The sequence below is a fragment of the Etheostoma spectabile genome, chromosome 8, assembly GCF_008692095.1.
Source record: "Etheostoma spectabile isolate EspeVRDwgs_2016 chromosome 8, UIUC_Espe_1.0, whole genome shotgun sequence".
Classification (NCBI taxonomy): Eukaryota; Metazoa; Chordata; class Actinopteri; order Perciformes; family Percidae; genus Etheostoma; species Etheostoma spectabile.
In genome coordinates, this window is record NC_045740.1 from 24,319,130 (window position 1) to 24,327,800 (window position 8,671).

The window sequence follows — 8,671 nt, forward strand, 5'->3', positions numbered from 1 at the left end:
AGCTAGCTAGACTATCTGTCCAATCTAAGTTTTCAGTTGCACGACTGAAACAACTTTTGAACATCCACCAAAACAAGTTCCTTGCCCAGGCTATCTTGCAGATGCCAGATACAAGACGATTGTGATTGGTTTAAAGAAATTCCAATAAACCAGAGCATGTTTGTCTCCCATCCCGGAATGCAATGTGGATTCGCCAGGACGGTCTGGCAATGCAAGACTAATGTTGAACTGCTTATCATGCAAACAATAATATAATTGAGGATATACTGTATGCTTAAATTAAAATGTCATAGGCCTATTAGTGAGAAGTGATTAGGTCCAGTGTTCCCGAGTTCTATGTGGATAGAAAGCTATGTTTATTAAAAACGTAACATCCAGCATTGCTATGGCTGAATTACCAACCAGACAAAGCAGTCCAGGATGATCACCTGGTTTGTGCTGGTTCATTAAAAATGTGTTTAGGATTATGCAGCACTTAATCACAAGAAATGGTCTGATACCTATGGATACCGCTTTATTACACAATCTTGACAAAGTGTTAAAGTAGCCTACTTATATCATGCTCAATTTCAGCTTCATAATTGTATTTAGACTTCTGGTATGAGCGTTCGTCACGGAAGTAAAGGCTGGACTACAATAGAGCAGTTTGGAACAGTTGGTGAACAGTGTTTTCTCTGGAAGATGGTAAATCCCTTTGGGGAGGACTTTGGGATTTTTCCCTTTGTAAACACATAATGTTCACAAAAGATATATAACACATCAAAGGGAAAAAGCAAAAAAGCATAATATGAGCACTTTAAAGACCTTCATTATGTCAGTATTAGTGTATGTTGCATAATCATGAATAAATGTGTTAAATCAAATGACCAGAAAGCATTTCTGGGGTCAAGTATTATTTGTGCAGAGAACCAAAAACTGCAACATTTCACATGGAGTGGGAAGAATAAGAGGTTAATGGGAACCTAAGAGCTAATGTGTGCCTTGGGGCCCACGGCCACAATCAAATTACCCAATTTTAAATGCGGTATCATCTGAATATTAGCCTATATGCATTTTCTTAATGTTGCAAGGAAAATATATAAATGGAGGATTTATCCGCTGATAACTCACATAGATGACTACATGGTTTAGTTTTCCTCATTACACACTTTACATGCTTTTAGTTTGAAGGCACAGTCCTTCATGGGTGAAGCAGCTTTCAGTTTCTATGCTCCTCATATCTGGAATAAACTCAAGAAAAGAAACCTGCAGATCCGCGCTACTCTCAGTTCTTAAATCAAGGCTGAAGACCTTCCTTTTTGATGCTGCCTTTCTTTAAATTAATGCTCATTTCTTTCTTATGCTGCACTGTAACTTTTATTCTTGTGTTTATGTGTCCTAATGTTTCTATTTTGTTTTAACTGTCTATTATGTGTCTATTGATTTTTAATGCTCATGACTTTTAACTGTTTGTACTTGTGTTTTATCTGTTTAATGATTTGTGGTAAGCACTTTGAATTGCCCTGTTGCTGAAATGTGCTATACAAATAAAGCTGCCTTGCCTTGCCTTGCCTTCATCTTCCGGTGTACTTCCATCTGTCTCTGGTTTGCTTGATGGAGCTCCGTTCCACCCAACTTCTTTTGTAGAGACTTGCGACGACCTCCATCGGCTCATTTCGACCCCATTTAGTCCTCCCCGTCACTTCCTGGATATAGAGAGAAGTCCTTCTGCCAAAGTGCTGACTTCTCTCTTGGAAAATTACTAGAAAGTCTGGGTGGCACATTACCAGCCCACTCACAAGTTCAGGTTGAAGTAGTTACACACAGCATGACTCTTTTCTGACCCTCATTTGATATGATTATGCCTCATAACAACATATGAGAGAAAGTGGCATGTTAAGCACAATTGTATATCTGAGCAAAATATGAAAGGCACTGAACGTTAATAACATAAAACGTTTTAAGATTATAGTTGATTTTGTTCTTCCTTTATGTGGCAGGGGGTCCCACTGGGACAAGCTCAGAAACCCCTGGTGGTCCATAGAACGGGGATCAACTGAGCCTGTTAATTCACAACAGACATGCAGACGGATCAGTTTACACAGTTAAGGCAACTTCAAATTCACCCCCAAGTAAGGCTGGGCAATATATCGATATTAAATCGATATTGTGATATGAGAATACATATTGTCTTATATTTTGTAGATAGTGATATCAAAGTCTTCCTGGTTTTACAGGCATTACAGTAAAGTGATGTCATTTTCTGAACATAGACTGTTGTAGCTGTTCTATTATTCTCTTTTACCCACGTAGTCATTATGTTCAAATTATTGATGATCATTTATCTAAAATCTAAGTGGGAAAATCTTTTGTTAAAGCATCATTAGTCAACCCGACAATATCGATATCAAAGTATTTGGTGAATAATGTATATCTGTGACTGAATGTATGTATGGATATGAATGAATGTATGAATAAATGCATGGATGCGTATGGAAGTAGGATAGAGTGGTTGGAAGGCATGTATGGGTGAACAGAAGAATGTAGGAAGGATGGGTTTTTATCTTATTTTAATATGAAAAATGGTAATTTGTAATCTGCAATTTGCACAGCTCTTTGAGTAGCCCATATGTTTACTGTACATTTGTCTTTTAATTGTTTTAACCCCGTGCTTCTTGTTGTGTGTCTGTTGTAACTCTTGTTACTCAGTGTCCAAAATAATATCATGATATATAATTTTCTTCATATCGCGTAGCCCTACCCCCAAGCCATTTCACTTTGCCTCCAGTCTAAAAAACATTAGATATACAGGACTCAACTACATGTTTAGACATGTGTTTCACAATGTATGAAATTGTCTACACGTACACAACATTAGATTTTAATTTTAAACATCTTAATTAGTGGTTAAAATCTTTTTCAAGATATTCACTTGCAGAGGACACAGCAAAAAATGCATTTACTGATGCTTTAATCTGTTGCATGGCATTTCCACATGGTGTCACTATACACATAAAAGACACTTTTGACCCTGATATTTTCCTTGGGTCAAATTTGACTTGTTTTGCATTCAATTCAATTGTATTCCATTGTTTTTTCAATTCTGAAAAAAATTAAATGGTTATAAATCAATTTCCAGATTTAACTTTGATCAAAGATGGCAAAAGTTCTCACTTCCTGTGCTCAGGTAGAAGTACAGATACTTGTTTTAAAAATACTCTTGTAGAAGTAGAAGCACTGATTTAACTTATTTACTCAAGTAAAAGTAACAAAGTACAGGCTTGGAAATGTACTTAAAGTATAAAAGTAAAAGTAGCTTTGAGTATGAGAAAAGGAACTGACAGCTATAAATCTTTGAACATGGAGTGCTAATAATAATAAAAGCAATGTGTCAGGCTCACAATGTTTTCTTCATTTTCAATCACGTCGCCGTCCACACTACTATGCTACTGTCACCGCCCACAAAGTGCAACGTATATTCTCATTCAATTAGATTGAATTTGTATGATGACACAAAAAACAATAACAGTAACTCCACTGAAACCACGAGCCAATTTGGTAAAATGTAAGGAGTAGGAAGTACTGATATTCATGTTACAAATGTAAGGAGTAAAAGTATAAAGTTGCCACAAAAATAAATAGTAAAGTCAAAATATCTGAAAACGCTGCTTAAGTACTGTAACAGAGTATTTGTACATCGTTACTTCCCATCTCTGACTTGACATACATTATATTAGTCTGTGAGTTTCCATCAACAAACATTTGTTAGAGTTTAACTATTTGTCAAAACAAAATCATAATTTAAGCTTCTTTTTTTAAAGATATTATATGTTGGCATTTTTAGGCCTTTCTTTCTGACAGGACGGCTTTAGACATGAAAGGGGAGAGAGGGGTTGTGGACGGAGCCTCTATATATCTATTTCTATACGTGAGCATACATTCGATCAGGTGAGCTACCCAGGCGCCCAGCATATTCCAAACAAAAATTGGATATCATTTCACATAAATGAAGTTTATTGACCATTAATTCCAAAAAGTAGTGCAAAACTAGGGTTAATAATTCAGTGTTAGTAGTGTATATACTGGTGGTAGTGGGGAAAAAAAGCCTCAAAGCAACACAAACGTTGACTGGAAGACAACACAAGGTCTTGTCAAACTGTAAGGCTACCCTTTGGTCCTTTTAATGAGATGACTGTTCCTTTACGTCCCAACACTACTGCCCCCCCATATGCTGCACTGAGTTGCATTCAATTCCACCCTGCTTGTCCATAAGCAATGTAATAAAGGATACTGTACATGTGTACATGTAATAAAGTTATCTATCTTCTACTTGGCCTTGATTTCAATAGTGATGTGACGGAGCGTGCTGGACTCACTGTACACTGACCATGACGGAGTGAGCAGAGTTTTAGGAAGTAGCATTAAAAGTGGGGAATTAGTAAGAGTAAGACAACTGTTCCATAAAGAAAGTCATGGAGACAGTGAAATTCATCACATGATGCCAATAAAGCTCCTTGAATTGGATTGAGGGAGGGAAAATGAGTGGGAGAGGGGGATTGTGGTGACAGAGGAAGACAACGGATGACAGATGGTGGGTACCAGACAGAAATATAGGGAGAAAGGATGGGAGGGAGGAGGAGGGGACAGAGGGATGAAGCAGCAGAGAGTAATCAAAATGGAAAGAGGGAGGATGCGGAGAGATAAAAGAGGAATGGAAGACACAATGCAGTCAGGAAGGAGGGACAGAGAAAGAGAAAAGACAAAGAGAGAGGATACAAGCAAAGAAAGAGAGTCTCTGAAGACTCCCTGCTCTATCTGCAGTGCAGCTGAGGTCACGGCCTCTCCGGCTCTGCAACTCGCTGCTACGTTGTCATCCTCGTGATTGATCACCGCTTTGTCGCACTCTGATTAAGATGCTTTGTCTGAGCGCTCCGCTTCTATTGACACTTGTGTGTATTCCTCTGCATCTCTGCTCTCATTTCAGCTCTCCATTCTTCCCACTCTAGCTCTCTCTCACCCCTTGTGCCGTCCCGTTTGTTCACTCTCTTTTTCCCCTTTCCCACCCCCCAAAGGTCAATATCATCTAGTAGGTCTAGATTTGCTGACACCGCTGTATTATTTATCCAAACAGAAGAACAGGAGCCGCTCTATTAAAAGCACAATTGACTCTGTCTGTGTTTCTGGCTCCATTAATATCCCCATGATAGTTTCCCCCTAATTTGTGTGTGTGTGTGTGTGTGTGTGTGTATGTGTGTGTGTGTGTGTGTGGTGTGTGTCAAAGCAGGCAGTGGGAGAAGAGCAGAAACTCTAGAAAAGCATATCTTGTGTCAGATATTGTTGGGGGATATTGCTATTTCTGTGCTCTCCCCCATCTTGCGCCTGTACTCTACAGGGGTCTCCCCTAGAGAGTCAGGGGTACAATTAGAAAAAAAGGCAGAGAGAGAGAGACCACTGTCATTACAATCTGGTCATAGAGAACTCATTGATTACCACAGATGCATAACTCCCTAAAGCACTATTGTATGACTAATATACTAACACTGCAAGAGATAAAATATGTCATAAAGTACATCAAACTCATTGTAATGTTCTTATTGACCACCTCAGGCAAGCTATTAGTTTCCTGGGGAATGTTATGAGACCATTACGGTGATTCTTTCTATTCTGCAGCATCTACATGGCAGGTGTCTGTGAGACCCGTGCCGTGTAGATGCTGCAGGATCGGATTTCATTTTGGTCCCTGTTGAACTGTGTATGTCTGGAACACCTGTGGTACTAACTTTCATTGTCCAACCCATGGTCCATAAAATACTGCTCCTGTGCTGTGTCTAATTTTTTTATTGGAGTTCTGGAAATTTCTCGAAAGCACGCATGTATTGATTGTGATTCAATGTCCTTAAAATGTCCTTAAAGCTGGATAGCATCTGACTTGCTAAGATTGTCAAACCAACACCATCACTAAAGGGAAATGTAAAAAAAAAGGGACAAAGAAGAAAGACAAAGACAGGAGAGAGCTGTCACCACCGGATGTTCTGCTGAACGTCCCTCGCATTGCAATACTATGAAATATGTTTTGGGAAACATCAACAAACTTCAAGGTAGCAAGCTAGAACATTTTTTTTAAAGAAAATTTGGAAAGTGCAACAAGGCAGACCTGCTTGCTTCTTTAATGGAATGATTGTAAAGGTTTACAAACATGAAGGCCTTTACTCTCTAACTGGGACGTTTTGGGACAGATTGGTGGGGATTGCCATGGACAAAGTACACACGGCAATAAACTGGTAAGAGAATATGACGTTTAACCATCTATCCAGCTAATTTAAATAGGTCACATTACTGTATTGTGTGAACAGCTACCCTCATTTAACCCTTGTATTGTCTTCACTTTCGGGACCCTCTCGTATCCCTCGGGTCAAATTGACACGTGACTTGTTTGGGGTTTTAAAAACAATTCTGAAATGAAATTTTACTTCATAATCTATTAACAAATATTGTCTATATCTCAATTTCAAACAATTGAGATAATATATATGTTTCAATCATTCTCTACTAGAACACAATTTAAAATGGAAGTGTTTTTTTCGTAAGATTACAATTCATGTTAAAAATGCATGGAAAAAACGTAAGTGGTCATTTCTAGAATAATTTTCTGAATTGAGTCAGGAATACATGTTTATCACAGAAAATAAGATGAGGCCATTTATTTTCGGGTAGAAAAAATGTATACTTGTACCATTTTTCTTCTTGTAAAATTTTGAAATGGGTTAATTTGACCCGGATACCATACAAGGGTTAATATTGTATGTGGGGTTGTCTTTTCACGGGATGCAAAATGTGTCCATAGTTTAGTGCCGCCCAAGGCAATTGTAATTGGTTTAAAGAAATGCGAACAACCCAGAGCGATTTTTTCTCCTATCGTAGAAGGTACAGTATGTGTGGAGGAGCCAGACCTTACTCCATAGTGCTGTAGTTAGACTGTAGGTCTGGCAATGCGACGCTATAGAGAAAGAGAACACAGTGGGTATCCTGCAACAGCCATGGGTTTTGATATTGGTCCCTATACCCACCCTACCCTTTTTTGGGAAATAAACATGATTTGACCTTGTTTTTCATTCGACAAAATAGATCAAACTGCTGAATGCATGTGTCCAAAAGCCCTGTGTAGGAATTTCAAACAGCATTTAGACTTTGATGTTAGGAAATAAAATGGGACCTCAGTATTTCTGAGATCCTCGCTTCAGCCCTGACAGAGGTAGATATAAAGTCAACAACACATAAAAATAAATGATAGATAATTGATAAATAAATAATAGATAATACAATATGAAATGGATAATGATCTCCATAATGAAAACGTCAAAAGAAGAAGATGGAGAGAAAGGCTGACAGCAGGTAGATGGAGTTGATGGAGTTGCAGGCTGACAGTTAAGATGGACTGAATGACAGAATGGCAAATACACCAGCTAATAGAGTGACAGGCAGACATAGGGACAGTGAGGAATGCAACTGAGTTTGGACCAACTTCTGTCCAATCACAACACTGGAAAGTGGGAAGAGAAGTTTCTAAAGCACTGTTTTAGATTCTCCAGTTAAACTTAAAGGTGCTCTAATGCTGGGTGACTTGATGACGTTCAAACAAGACAAGTTGCCCCTCCCTCCAGCTCATCCTGTCCCCTCCCCCTCCCTTCTGTGCTTCCGCGTACTAACCCCCCACCTCCAAATTTTTCTTGGTTGTTGGCTGGAACATTGTTTGTGTATGCTTCATGGTGCAGGTCGGCATAGTGTGTTTTTGTTGCCGTTTGTAATTGCAAAAAACAAATTGGTCGCACTTTAGAGCCCTGCATTAAAAGCACTGAACAAGGATTTCTTTAAATTAATTAATAAAATATTTTCTAAGGTTTGCAAATGACTGTGAACCCTCCAAAATAGTTTAAGGTGCAAAATGAAGCACAATACATACAAAAAGTAGTCAGCTGCTGTTCCCAGTGGAGGCAGTGTCCTGTAATAGTGCACCTGATGGCTGGTGATTTCTTTTTCTTTTTTTAAAGATCATTTTCGAGGCATTTTAGGCTTTTATTTTTACAGGAAAGCTTAGACTTGAAAGGAGAGAGAGGGGGAATGACCTGCAGCAAAGGGCCGCAGGTCGGAGTGAACCTCTATGTATGGGTGGGTTCTCTACCAGGAAAACTATTCAGCGGCCCTGGCTTGTTATTGCTAAGGAGGCTGGTGAAAGCAGCATGAAAAAACTAACAAGTAATGGTTGACACCAGCATAAACCCTGTGAACCTTCAGATGTCAGTTTCAGCTCATGTGACCTTTAATTATGGAAAGACCTCCAGGATTTTGCTGACTTTTTTGAGATTGTTGCGGCCCAAAATGCCTAAGCTTTCGTAAAAAAATTGCAATAAAATATGCAATGTTTTTTGTATGTTTGTTGCAATGAAGTTGCGGGAAACAGAGAAAGTTGCAAAAAAAGTTACGATTTGTTTTTTTATAGTTCTTCAAAAGTAAAAAGGAAACTTGTTTTGAGGAGAATAAAATTACTCTAGGTGGAGTTTTCCTAGTAACCTTACCAAAAAGGCGCAGGATGCTGCAAATGTTGGTATAATACAAAGGCTTGTGGATTTAGGACAAAAAAATAATAATTTATTGACTGAATCAAATTTTAACATGTCTGTCAGTGGCTTGTTGA